Consider the following 15,608-nt stretch of genomic DNA (forward strand, 5'->3'; position numbering starts at 1 on the left):
ATTTGGACAGTATTTTAGTCAGCTTTTTCATCACTGTGACAAAAGACCTGACAAGAATGATTTTAAGAAGGAAAAGTTTATTTGGCACTCATTTTTTCAGAGGTCTCAGTCCATAGACAGCCAGCTCCATTCCTCAGAGACCAAAGGGAGGCAGAACATCATGGCACAAGAGTGTGGTGGAGGAAAGCGGCTCAGGACTCCACACCAGGAAGCAGAGAGAGAGAGAAAACTCTGCTTGACAAGGACAAAATATAAATCCCCAAGACACACCCCCAAAGATCCACATCCTGCCACCCCCTAATCTGCCCACAGTTACTACCCAGTTACTACTCCCTACCAGTGGATTAACACACTGATTAGGTTAAGGTTCTCATAACCAATCATTTCACCTCTAAACCATTTTGCATTGACTCACACATTAGTTTTGGGGTTACACCTCATATCTAAACCATAACAGAGAGCGAAGGAAAGTTGCATTTTTACACTAATGTTTCTTGCTTCTTTCAGTTAAACTGACTTCCTAAGTAGGATGGTAAGAAGAGAGATATCTTTGCAATTTTTAAAACAAAGGCACAATTTATTGTTTTGGTGCCATAATAAATGATCTTGAAGAGGTGAGATTTTTTTTTTTAATTAAAAGGTTAATTAAAATTCCATTTAGGAATTTTGTGATAACTTGTTAAAAGTAATAATTTGCAACAAACTCAAATTATTCTAACCTTATTTCTTATCACCATCTATATGTCAATTCTCTGCTATCAGTTTGTTTTCTAAAATTTTTTGAAAAAAAAATTTAAGCAAATTTTATGTAAAGATGCATGAAATATTTTTGCAATTTTACACATTTTCAGTCTATTATTGAACATTTAATTAAATTTTAGAGGATGTGTGTGTGGGTGGGTACATGCTTATTTTAGAAACATATTCTTGGTACAAAGAGAGAGATGTGTTGGCTTTGCTTTGTTTTGTTATGGGGATTGATCCCAGGCCCACTTAACCACTGAGCCAAATCCCTAGCCTTTAAAAAAAAAACAAAAAACACACACACAAAATAGGGTCTCACTAAGTTATTTAGGACCTTGCTAAATTGTTGACACTAGCTTTGAACTTGAGATCCTCCTGCCTCAGCCTTCCAAGTTGCTAGAATTAATGACTTACCACCATGCACGCCTGGTGTTCACAATTTTTCATCCATCCAAAGATCTGTTTCCATTTTTCCAAAACTAATTATAAAAGGAAATTAAATTTGTCTCTATGCTTCTGCTAGCATTTCAACATTAAGGAAATTACAACCCCTTCTGCCTCCATTGTCTCAACCAGTGCATAAAGATAATCAAAGTTCTGTGGTGATGGTTGCTTAGTTTGTATTGAAGGACAACTGTCAATCTATTACTGTTATTGTTTTATCTGTGTCTTGTATTTGGCTTTAGCACTATCAGAAAAGGTCTTAGTTACACAGACAGTTCATGAGAAACAAAATCATGGCATGGTGTTCAGCAGACAGTAAATATCGGTTGCAGATGACTGAAAACTGCAAACCACATTTAATTTGCAGAATATTTGCTTGTAGAAAACATCCAATTAAAATTCAAAAGTAACTATAATAAGACTTTACCACCTGGGAAATTTGAAAGGTAGCATTTAAAAAAAAAAATGTTTTACTCTCTATAGGATCAGTACTGCATCCAGGGTCTACCAATACTTTGAACTTTGCATCCACTTTCTGTAGATAAAAAGTGCTGTCAAGGGTGGTAAGTTCATGGCTCGAGCTCACCCCATCAATCAACTTTACTGAATTCAGGAAAGGTCTTTTCATTCTGACCTTGCCCAGATGGTGACTTGTTTTAATGTGGATTTTTTAGTACTAAATTCCCTTATAAAGCAATTGATATATTAATTAATCTGAGAAAAAGGATCTCTAAATCTAAATGCTACTTAAAATGATAGCTGTACAAATTAATCACCATTTGTAAATTTAATATTCAGCATGAAAAATGTCTAAGGCATCTTCCTGATATAGGAAATACAGAAACAAATATAAAAAAAATGTAAAATAATTTATGAAATGCTATATTTGAGTAAACTATGCTCGAGTTTAAGGTTTATTAGAAATGCAAAAGGGAGAGTAGCTAGTGCTTACTTAGAAGGCAGGGCGACGGCGACGTTAGCAATGTGTTCTTTATCAGTGTGCTAACTGATGGGGCATGGTGGTACACCCCTGTAATCCCAGGGACCAGGGAGTCTGAGGCTGGAAGGTCAGAAGTTCAAGGCCAGTCTCAGCAATTTTACAAGGTCCTAAGCAACTTCGTGAGTCCCGGTTTCAAAAAGAAAAAAAAAAAACAAAAACAAAACAACAACAACGTAGCTCAGTGGTAGAGTGCCCCTGGGTTCAATATTTAGTACCCCCCCCCAAAAAAAAAGTGTGGCAATAGAAGAAAGCTCCTTGATATCGCTGTTACCTATTGAAGAAATGTAAATGTTTGAGAGCATAGGCTTTGAATACCTGTGATGAACATGGCTGTCTTATTTACTTGTGATCATTATGTCCCATGAACAAGAAAAAAAAGTATTTTTAAACTATTAAGAATGTTAGCTTTTTTTTTTTTTTCCATTACTGCAGATTAACAAACTCAGTGACTTACATGAATGTGACTCACCTGGGAACACTGTAAAAATACTGATAATGATTTAGTGTATCTTAATTGACAATCTTAATCTTGATCAAGTATTTCTTTTTCTTTTCTTTGCACAGGGCCTCACACATGATAGGTAAGTACTCTACTACTGAGCAATATTCCTAGCCCAGTATTTTATTCTGAGTTCAGGAGTTAACTCCCAGATGCCACCAGTAATATTGCCTCGACTTTTGAACTACAGGTAATAAGATTCAAGAGGATAATAAAATCAGTGGAGAAATCAATAAAATCATATGCCAAAGTTAAAAAGAGAAATAAGAAAAAAAAATGAAGTTTAGTAGTATAGATGACTATCAGGTTGTATACAGGCAGGAAGAATAAATAATGTTTTGTGAAATTTTAAAACCTATGTATTCTAGATTCCTTTGGGAAAGTAGGATAGCTAAAAACACTTTAAACCCAATGATTACTGGTTAGTATTCAAAAATCTTTGGAAGTGTTGAAATAATTAATGTTTAATTTTTCCCAGGCCCAAGACCAAAACACAATCTCTAACCTGCTTGGCAGTTAGATGAGACAGTGTAGTTGGATTAAGGTTTTGTTGAAGATTCATGTATTAATCAGGGATATAGGTTTATAATTTTTAATTTTTTTTTAGTTCCCTCATCTGATTTCAGCATCAGTATAACATTGATCTTGTAACTTCAGCTAGGAAGTGTTTCCTTCCCTTCAATTTCCTTAGAGAGTTTGAGAAGGATCACTATTAATTCTACTTGAAATATTTTGTAGAATTCCCTCATGAAGCCCTCTGGTCTTGACCTTTCTTTATTGAAAAGATTTTTCAATTACTGATTAAATTGCCTTATTCACTATTGGTCAGTTCAGATTTTCTATTTTCTCATGATTTAGGGTGGATAGATTGTTTCTAGGAATTTATCCATTCCTACCATGTTGTCTAGCTTCTTGGTATATTGTTGTTCATAGCAGTCTCTTACTACTTCTGATTTCTGTGGTAATCGCTGTAATTTTTCCTCTTTCAATTCTGATTTTGAGTCTCCTCTAAGTCTAGCAAGAAGACCATCCATTTTGTTTCTCTTTTTAGAACACCAACCCTTAGTTTTGAGGATCTGTTTTTTTTTTTCCTACCCATATTTTTTAATTTCTGCTTTTTGTTATATTTGCCACTTCCTTTCTTCTGCTAATTTGGGGTTTGTTATTTTTCTAGGTTTTTGATGAGAAAGGTTGTTAGAAATGTTTTCTCTTGATGTGGACATTTATCACACTTCTCTCTTATATGTGTTTTAATGCATCTATAATATTTGCTGTATTCATTTTTTCGTCTCAATTTTTTCCCTTTTACTTTTTATTTCCTTTGATTCATTGTTTGTTCAAGAATGTATTCTTTCATTGTGAAATTAATTTATCTCTTGTTATTTATTTCTAGATCTGTACCATTTTATTAAAAAGTACAGCATCCCTTTATGTTTAAAACTCTAGAAAAACTAGGGATAACAGGAACATACCTCAATATTGTAAAAGCAATCTATGCTAAGCCTCAGGCTAGCATCATTCTGAATGGAGAAAAATTGAAGGCATTCCCTCTAAAATCTGGAACAAGACAGGGATGCCCTCTCTCACCACTTCTGTTCAACATAGTTCTCTAAACACTGGCCAGAGCAATTAGACGAAAGAAATTAAAGGCATAAAAATAGGAAAAGAAGAACTTAAATTATCACTATTTGCAGCTGACATGATTCTATACCTAGCAGACCCAAAAGGGTCTACAAAGAAACTATTAGAGGTAATAAATGAATTCAGCAAAGTGGCAGGATATAAAATCAACACGCATAAATCAAAGGCATTCCTGTATATCAGTGACAAATCCTCTGAAATGGAAATGAGGACAACCACTCCATTCACAATATCCTCAAAAAAAATAAAATACTTGGGAATCAATCTAACAAAAGAGGTGAAAGACTTATACAATGAAAACTACAGAACCCTAAAGAGAGAAATAGAAGAAGATCTTAGAAGATGGAAAAATACACCCTGTTCATGGATAGGCAGAACTAACATCATCAAAATGGCAATATTACCATAAGTTCTCTATAGGTTTAATGCAATGCCAATCAAAATCCCAACAGCATTTCTTGTAGAAATAGAGACAGCAATCATGAAATTCATATGGAAAAATAAAAGACCCAGAATAGCAAAAACAATGCTAAGCAGGAAGTGTGAATCAGGCGGTATAGCGATACCAGACTTCAAACTATACTACAGAGCAATAGTAACAAAAACAGCATGGTACTGGTACCAAAACAGGCAGGTGGACCAATGGTACAGAATAGAGGACACAGAAACCAATCCACAAAACTACAACTATCTTATATTTGATAAAGGGGCTAAAAGCATGCAATGGAGGAAGGATAGCATCTTCAACAAATGGTGCTGGGAAAATTGGAAATCCATATGCAACAAAATGAAACTGAATCCCTTTCTCTCGCCATGCACAAAAGTTAACTCAAAATGGATCAAGGAGCTTGATATCAAATCAGAGACATGGCGTCTGATAGAAGAAAAAGTTGGCTACGATCTACATACTGTGGGGTGGGGCTCCAAATTCCTCAATAGGACGCCCATAGCCCAAGAGTTAATAACAAGAATAAATAAATGGGACTTACTCAAACTAAAAAGTTTTTTTCTCAGCAAAAGAAACAATAAGAGAGGTAAATAGGGAGCCTACACCCTGGGAACAAATCTTTACACCTCACACTTCAGATAGAGCCCTAATATCCAGAGTATACAAAGAACTCAAAAAATTAGACAATAAGATAACAAATAACCCAATCAACAAATGGGCCAAGGACCTGAACAGACACTTCTCAGAGGAGGATATACAATCAATCAACAAGTACATGAAAAAATGCTCACCATCTCTAGCAGTCAGAGAAATGCAAATCAAAACCACCCTAAGATACCATCTCACTCCAGTAAGATTGACAGCCATTATGAAGTCAAACAACAAGTGCTGGCGAGGATGTGGGGAAAAGGGTACACTTTTACATTGCTGGTGGGACTGCAAATTGGTGCAGCCAATTTGGAAAGCAGTATGGAGATTTCTTGGAAAGCTGGGAATGGAACCACCATTTGACCCAGCTATTCCCCTTCTCGGTCTATTCCCTAAAGACCTAAAAAGAGCATGCTACAGGGACACTGCTACATCGATGTTCATAGCAGCACTATTCACAATAGCAAGACTGTGGAACCAACCTAGATGCCCTTCAATAGACGAATGGATAAAAAAAATGTGGCATTTATACACAATGGAGTATTACTCTGCATTAAAAAATGACAAAATCATAGAATTTGCAGGGAAATGGATGGCATTAGAGCAGATTATGCTAAGTGAAGCTAGCCAATCCCTAAAATACAAATGCCAAATGTCTTCTTTGATATAAGGAGAGTAACTAAGAACAGAGTAGGGACGAAGAGCATGAGAAGAAGATTAACAGGGATGAGAGGTGGGAGGGAAAGGGAGAGAGAAGGGAAATTGCATGGAAATGGAAGGAGACCCTCAGGGTTATACAAAATTACATACAAGAGGAAGTGAGGGGAAAGGGAAAAAAATACAAGGGGGAGAAATGAATGACAGTAGAGGGGGTAGAGAGAGATGAGGGGAGGGGAGGGGAGGGGGGATAGTAGAGGATAGGAAAGGCAGCAGAATACAACAGACACTAGTATGGCAATATGTAAATCAATGGATGTGTAACTGATGTGATTCTGCAATCTGTATACGGGGTAAAAATGGGAGTTCATAACCCACTTGAATCAAAGTGTGAAATATGATATATCGAGAACTATGTAATGTTTTGAACAACCAACAATAAAAATTTAAAAAAAAGATATTTGATATGATTTCAAAGTCTTAAAATGTGTTAACTGACTTATTTTGTGTCATAACATGTGGTCTATCCTGAAGACTGTTCTATGTGCTTTCTGCTCCTAGTGGATTAAATTATTTGTATTTGTCTGTTAGTTCCAATTGGTTTACAGTGTTGTGAATCCAGCAGTGTTCTTCTTGCTGTAGGTACCTTGATGAAAGTGGGATATTGAAGCCCCCTTCCATAATTGAATCATTACCCATTTATGTTTTTTCATTTGTTAGTATATGCTACAGTGTTGAGTGCATATGTTTATAATCAAAATAACCTCAACATATTTATACCTTTATCAATGTATACTGACCTTCTTTGTTTCTCATTATGATTTTTTAGTATATTTTTCCTTATATAATTTTCCTCTTTCTTTCTAAAACTGTTTGCATAAAATATATTTATCCCTTTTTGTCTATTTGTATCCTATATTCTAAAGCAAGTCTCTTTCAATTAGCATATTTGTAAAACCTTTTTCAAATTTGGCTACTTCATGTCTTTTGATTAACGAATTTAGTCCATTTACATTTAAACGAACAAATGGAAGTCAGTTGTGCTCACCACTATACAAACAATTTTGCCTTTAAATTAACTATTGCTAGGTTAAGGGCTTACCATTACCATTTGTCAATGTTTTCCATATGTCTTGTTGTTCCTTTCTTCCTCCCTCTTAATGTCTAGCTTGTAATTTTTAAATTTTCTATGATTGGAACCAAAGAAACTTTATCTTTTGTATATTCACTAAAGGTTTTTCCTTTGTGGTTGACACAGGGCTACATAAAATACATTTATTTTTAATTTAAATATTTTAAATGTTAGCCACTGAACATAAATCACATTTAAAACTTCTACACTTTTAATTTTGATGTCATCATTTGTCTTTTTATTTTGTAGGTCTACTAAAATTGTTAGTTATCTTTAATACCTTTGCTTTTAGCCTTTACACCAGAGATAAAGGTGATTTATACAATGCTACTGTAGTATCACAGTATTCTGAATTTGATTATGTACTAACCTTGACCAGTGAGATTCAAACTTTCATATCTCTTCATGTCACTAGTTGGCATTTTTCAGTTCATCTTAAAGAACTCATCTTACCATTTCTTGTGAGTCAAGAGAAGTGGTGAGAGAGGTTCAATTTCATTCTACCATGTATGGATTTCCAGTTTTCCTAGCACCACTTGTTGAAGATGCTATTTTTTGTCCAATGTATGTTTATGGCACCTTTGTCAAGTATAACTATTTATGTTGGTAACACTGGCCTTCAATTCTGTTCCATTGATCTTCATGTTGCTAACCCACATCAAGGGAGGGGAAGATTAGAAGTTCATTGAACTAGACAAAAGGGAATGAAGGGAAGGTAGGTAGGATGAATCAGACATATCTTTCCTATTTTCATATATGTATACACAACCAATGTAACTCCACATCATGTACAATCACAATAATTGAATCCTAATTGGAACAAGTTATACTTATTCTATGTATGTATAATACATTAAACTACACTATACTGTGATGTATATATAGAAAAAATAAAAACCATGTATATACAAAAAAAAAAAAAAAAAAAAAAAAAAAACTAGTAGTGATTAGCTCCCTTTTGTTTATTTGGGAAAGTCTTTATTTCCTCTAAATTTCTGAAGGACACCTTTTGTAGGCAAAATATTCTTAGTAGCCAGCCACCCACCTATTCCCAAACACTTTGAATATATTTTTTCTTGCCCTGATACAAAGTTTCTACTGAGAAATCTGCTGACAGTCTTATGAAGATTCCTGTGATGTGAAAGAATTTTTTTTCCTGTGTTCAAAATTCTGCTACTCTATGTCTTTTGATTAAAGAATTTAGTCTATTTACATTTAAAATAACAATTGGGAGGCAACTATGCTCACCAATATAACATCAATTTTTCCTTTAAATTGACTATTGATAGGTTAAGGGCTTATTATTGCCTTTGTATCATAGTGTATTTTCACAGCACATGTCTTTCAGTTCACAAATTCTTTCTTCTGCCTGATTAAGTCCTGTGTCTAAGCTACTTATTGAATTTTTCACTCATTCTTCGGTTCCATAATTTTTTGACTCTTTCCTCTTCTTCACTGAACTTCTTAATTGTATATATGTTTCTTGATTTTATTGAGTTGTCTATCAGAGTTCTGTTCCATCTCACTGAACTACTTCTGTACAATAGCTATTTGGAATGATTTGTCAATCAATTTTTAGATCTCCATTTCTTTGTGTTCAGTTGCTTGAAAGTAATTGTGTGCCTTTAGTGTTGCCATATTTTCTTGGTTTTGATGATATTTGAAGTTGTTCATTGTTGTATGTTCACCTGAAGTCATTTTGGATTGACCTCTTCAATGCATCTATTCTTGGATCTTTTGCTCTAACAATGTGCTAGAATTCCTCCAGTGAACTCCCGACTCCCTCAAAGGTAGTCTCAGACATAGATGGTTGGCATAATTAATGCTCTATTGGGAGATGGAGTTAGAAAACTCCCATTATGCCATCTGGCTAGGTTGCTCAGACTAGAAAATTTCTTATATTGTAATTATAGCAGCCATTTTTAGCATTTTCATCTGAAATGTTTCTGTACTATATTCCCTTTATCCTAAAGCTACTCTAGGATGGGAAAAGATAGGATGGAGAGCTATTTTTTTTAACCATCAGTGTATCACAGTGAAATGTAGAAGACAAATAGATGAAGTGATATTTATTGTGATAAAGATATGATCTTATATACTGTTTTAACTATTCAACAAATCATATGGCTACTTTACATGTTGAAATTATCTACCTCTACTCAGCCAAAATTTACTTGTTTTTTTTTTTCAATGTAAGAATGGAGTTTTTAGGTATTGTTGAAGCCAAAACAATGGTATAAACACCTGTGGGTATTTATGTCTTCCATTACAGAGGATGTTCTGTAAATGACTATAAAACTGCTATACCTTAAAGCTTCTGTACAACTCCTCCTGATTTAGACGTTCTTCTTTCCCTTCACTAAGATATAATCATTGAAAGGAAATGTTTACTCTTTCAAAAGAAATGACCTTCAACATATCTGTGTATCTTTCTCCATAGTTTCTCTAAACTATCCATCACAGTCTTAATAAAACCGTCGAGTAAATCAGTATTAGGGAAAATGAAACTATACACCTCATTTTTCCAAACACACAAAAGTAAAGATGGTTTGTTATTTCTAGGCTTATAAGTCAAAGCTTAGGCAGTCTCCCTGTTCAATTTGCCAACGTGAACATCTGGCTTTAGGACATTTCAATATATCTACTGAAGTAAATTAGTCAAAGATACTAGGATTACTATTTCATCTAGTTATCCCAAATGTATCTTGCTGCCATTAAAAAAAAAAATACATTACTGTGTCCTCAGGAACATATGTGGGGACCTGTAGGAAAAGTGTTTCATACCAGGGGCGTTAGACCTAAATGAGCTCAAGTACTTTCAATATTTAATTACAATGGCTTAACATATGAAAAGAGGTATGTTTCCCAGACTGGGATATGAGGACTTCCTTGTTTTTATTTACAAGGAACAGAATATTAATTTTCTCTTACAATGTAAAATAAACCACAAATGCAACTAATGGAAAATGTTACCGAATTCTGCTCTCCTGTATTTCAGTGGCCAGAATCAATATCATACTATGCTCTTCTTTGTCTGTCAGAACCATATCATCACTGATACTTGGGATGATGAATGATCCAGCTTTCTGCTTAGTCTGTACTTACTGCCCCGAGTTTAATTTCAGAAATGTGTCTACCATATAGATTAAGAAACTAACATCCACATTCAATCATTTATTTAACAAATACTTAGTGTATAATATTTGCCGAGTGTGCCTATAAGCTACAATGGGGATAGGAAAACATTGGTCTCCTTTTGTGGTATTTTCTAAGCTGTGGTGTGGGGTTTTCTAAGATAAACAGCTATGTTTTAGATAGATATCAATGCTTTGAAATCCAAAGTAGAATAGTAATGTGACAGAGATATGAGGGGGGATTGAGAAGGTATACATTAGGAAAGTTTCCTTAAAAGGGGGCTGTTTGAGCTTTGAAACTAGGGTAGTAATACAAAACAGCAAACAGAAAAAAAAAAGCTTGTGAATTTGAGGACTAACAAGATTTACCATTAAAGAGGAGTGAGAGGATAAACACAGACTTTTGTATTTTTAAAGGCAAAGATATAAATGAGCATGATTATGTTCTTTTGCCTGTTTTTCTATTCTCTCTCTGAATATACCCTTGGGTCAAGAGCCAAACTAGATGGATTCGTAAAACCCTCCCTTAAGCTCTTCAGACCTCCCCAAAATTAATTTGTAATTAGAATTTTTGAGCATTTATCTAGAAAATTTCTACGAATGCATAAACACATGCAGATACACACATACAACTTTCCAAGTATGTTCATCAAACTGGATCAATTCTTAACATTGTGTTCTGGACCTTGTCTTGTTCAACTAAAATATCTGGAAGTGTTAGACTAATGTATATTATCAGTACACCTAAGCCTACATTAGTCTTCCTAATGAGTACATAAGAGTCTATCATCTGAGTATATTTTTAAATTTAAATATTCCTCTATTGATTAACATTCAAGTTGTTTCCACTGTTATTTCTTTAAAGTGATGCTGGTATTGATATTTCTGAGTTTATCTTTACTCCTGTGTACATGTATTCCTTAAAAAAAAAAAAAAAAAGATTAATAGGAATGAGCCAGTCACAGTGCTGCATTCCTGCAATCCCAGTGACTCCAGAAGCTGAGGCAGAAGGATCACAGATTCAAGGCCAGCCTCCAAAATTTAATGCCACCCTATCTCAAAAAAAATAATAATAATAATAGGATATATTTAGTAAAGCACCCCAAGGTCCAATCCTCAGTACCAAAGAGAGAGAGAGGATAATAGGAATGGGATTTTTAGATTCAAGCATATGTGAAATTTTGACTTGGGTAGATATTTTCAGTTTTCTATGAATGATAACTCTCAATTTTAATTGTTAAAAAAAATTATAGGTTAGAGTGCCAGTTCCTCCAAAGCCTTCCTATAGCTACTATATAAATGGATGATTGTCAACTGAAAGGTAAGAGTAAATCATTGTTGTTTTATTTGCATTTTACTGGTGACTAGTACAATCAAGACCCTTTTTGCATTGGTAATTACTTAAGTTTTACTTTCTGCATACTGTCTTCTGTAAACTGCCTGTTCATTTTTCTTTGTTCATAAGACAGTATTTACTTATTGAAAAGAGTTAAAACTTTTGTGGAGCTTTGTATCCATCCCCTTTTTAAAAACACATTTTACATGAATAGTACCTAAACTTAAACATATGTTATTGATTTTCTGCTCACAAATATTCTCTATACCTTTATTTTCCTCTTTTCTTGGTAATCCTGATTTTTTTTTTAAACGTAAATTCTGGCCAGTGCATACCTATAATCTCAGCAGCTCTGGAGGCTGAAACAGAAGAATCACAAGTTCAAGGCCAGCCTCAGCAATTTAGCAAGGACCTAAGTGATTTAGTGAGACCCTATCTCAAAATAAAAATAAAAAGGGCTGGGGATGTTGCTCAGTGGTAAAGCACCACTGGGTTCGAATCCTGGTACCAAAAAAAAAAAAAAGTACTTTTCTTAATTCTTTGAGAAATGTATCCGTAGTCATAACTTTGACATTACACGTGTAAATATGTTATTTTTATCTCGCATTTGAATACTAGTATTGTGTAATGTAAAATGCTATATTTGAAAGTTTGAAAGCATTTTCCTTTAGAACTTAGCAAGTATCTTTTCATCATTTTTCTGCATTTTGTTTTATTATTTGATTCTCATTCCTTTGTAGATAATTTTTTTCTTTATCTTGTTCCACATTTTTATTCTTCACATAATGAAATTCCCTCATAGTATTTAAATCTAAATGTTTAGGATTGTGTTTTCTTTAATTAATTTGATTCCATGGTCATCTTGTGGATTCTTTCAATGTGAATACTCATGTGCTTCTTCCATTATAAGTGTTTTATTAAGTATTTGATTATTTCCTACCTTTTTTATGTTCTTTTAGAAATTCTATGAGATAACAGAGGATATGCTGTCTCAACTTTATTTTCCTCCCCCAATATATCAGATTACAATTTTTGTTCTTCATTCTTGGTCTTGGTTTGATTATTTAGCTGAGTAATTTGTGCCCTTCAAAAATTTTTTTTCATGTTATTTAATCTTGATTTTTTTCTTGTTGCCATCATTATAGTTATTTTTAAATCTGGTTTTTATTTTTAATTTCTAAGTCATCCAGTTAATTCTGTTATTAATTATGCCTTTTCTAATGTCTTCTATTGGCTTTGTCAATGTGATTTCCATTAAAATATTCATTGTTTTGTTTGTAAAATTTATATCCACTGTGATATTTTTTGTAGTCCTGAACAGTTTCCTAATTCCACATTTTCGAATTCATTCTTGGTGTCTTCTGTTTACTTTGACTGACTGATGCCTTCTTTCTCCTGGTTATTTTATAGGTAGGGTGAATATGTTGGTTGTTTTTCATCCAGATGCAACAATTTCTAGAATCTTTTGGGACTTATTAGGTATCCTTAACTTAGCACCCATTCTCTTTCAGCTTGGTGCCAAACACCACTACTTAACACAGTTGCTGGTAATATAGAGAAAGAAGGAGAATAAGCCTGGCTGTTAGATTTTAATATAAATAATTCATTACTTAGTAATAAATTAATCATCTTGATGAGTTAATTTGTTGAATCTGGACCTTAAGCTCCTGTGAACCCAACCTCAATCACTCATCAAAGCTGTGATAGCCTTTGGTGTATTTTTTTCATACATCTGATGTTATTTGATTTCTATTGCTCAAGGACTCCTTAATATTTCCAATCCATTGATGTCATTATTCCTACTTTTCCCAGAGTTTTACAGATTTCCTTTTTTTATATTTTTTGCTGACATTTCATTGAATTTTAATCATGAGGGAGTATAAACATAAAAGATCCCTCTATTTTTCTGATTGATTTTCCCCCAAATGAGCATTTTAATTGAATAAAACATACAATGCAGAAATGCATATAAACCACAGGTGAAATTCACAATAAATACTCCAAAAATGAAAATGCATAAAACAGCAACACCTAGACTAAAATCAGACCCATACCATGAAGTCATAAATCCGTTCATTCCTTTCTACACTGAATATGCTCCTCAAGGGACATATTTTCCTGAATATGATTAGTTTTGTTGATAGTTGAGTTTCGTAAATAAATAAATAATTTTTTTTAAAAAAAGAATATACTACAAAATCTTCCGTTTCCTTGACTTCTTTGGGTCGATATATGGCAAGAGATTAATTTATACCAGTTAATATATCATTAAAACTTTTTGCAAAATATAAATTCACATATATTAAAATACAAACATGCATGTTTCCTTGTTAAAGTGCTATGTTTTATTTGTCTATTCAATTTTAAATGGCCATCTTATTTAAATCTGATTTGGGATTATATAAATATGACCATCCTTGTACTCATCTTTACTAGCATTAGTTTTCTTGAGTATATACTTAAGTTTTTACACAGCAGCAAATTTACTTTTATGTTCAACTTTAGAGAATTCTAGCAAATAGTATTCCAAAATGTTTATACAAAATGATCATTCCCTCCAATATATGAGAGTGGCAAATATTTTATATTCTTGCTACTACTTGGTATTTTCTTTGTTTTCATTTTAACCATTTTTGTAAACAGATAATGGAATAGACTTGTTTTAAGTTTTCATATTGAAGTGACTTGTCTTATGTTAATATGGTGACATCACCAGTCGTCTTATTTTAGATCCCAATATAAACATTAGCTCCACCATTGTCGTTGTGCTTTTCCTTGAAAATTAAATTGTCATTTTACACACTTATTGCCTTTGAGTATTGGTTATTACAAAGTACCAAACTCGGGTTTTTTCCTTTCTTTTCAATTAAATTACATATTTTTAAAAATCAAATTGAAGATGTTGTATACATATTCTGGATATTTCACATTATACATGATATAAACTCATATCTACTATGTGGATTGTTTTAAAAAATATTTAATGTATAGTTCCACAGATATCATAATTTATATATATATTATTATTTCAGCTATGTTTTTTAGATAATAATGTTTTGTGTTGTAAGTCATTAAACTACTTTACCATGTTCTCTTTTAGAATATTTGTGTTTATGAGCATGTGTGTATGTGTTTAACACTGAATATTGTAGTCCATCCAGAACTGATTATTTTTTATGTGGTAAGGTACTGGTTAGGAGTCTTTTTTTTCTCTCTCTCTCTATTGGGATACCCCAGTGACCCTGAAAATTTATTCAAAAGATTACCATGCTGGAGATTCATTTTTGTCATCAATTATTTTCCAAATAAAATTTAAACTACATTAGAAAAAGAAAAATGACTAATGAAATATTTGTGTTTCATTGTAAATAAGCTAACTTCTCTGTATAAAATACATTGCTGTATAGTTCATTTGAAGTGCAAATAGTTCATTTTACAAAGATCAAGAGGCCTTATGTTACAATCCATTTTTACAATTTACTAGCTCACAACATCAGTCATTTAGAGACAAAAAGAGGAGCTTCAAAGGAATACCATAAACAAACTTGTTCTGAAGGTTATCATTGAAATTATATTCTACTGCCATAAGTCTAAACTATGTAGTTTCTGAAATGGTAATCCAAAATAAGATATGTCTTTGATCAGGAAAATTTTTTTCTTAAATATGCTTTCAGTTATTTTGTTAAATAATAGAATAAGCATGAATATATGTTTAAAATAAAAACTTTTTAAAATAAAGTATGTTTTACAATTATACATATTTTTTTCCAGAATTGAATTTTGTACACAGATATTTGTTAACCACTGTGAATCTGTAAAAGAGGTTTTCATATGAAGTTTTTATTTATGAATAATGTATGTGTGCATGTGTGTGTTCATTAACCTAAGAATGCTCTTAATAATTATAATTACATATCACAAATTT

This window comes from Marmota flaviventris, chromosome 17 (genome assembly GCF_047511675.1).
Source record: "Marmota flaviventris isolate mMarFla1 chromosome 17, mMarFla1.hap1, whole genome shotgun sequence".
Lineage (NCBI taxonomy): Eukaryota > Metazoa > Chordata > Mammalia > Rodentia > Sciuridae > Marmota > Marmota flaviventris.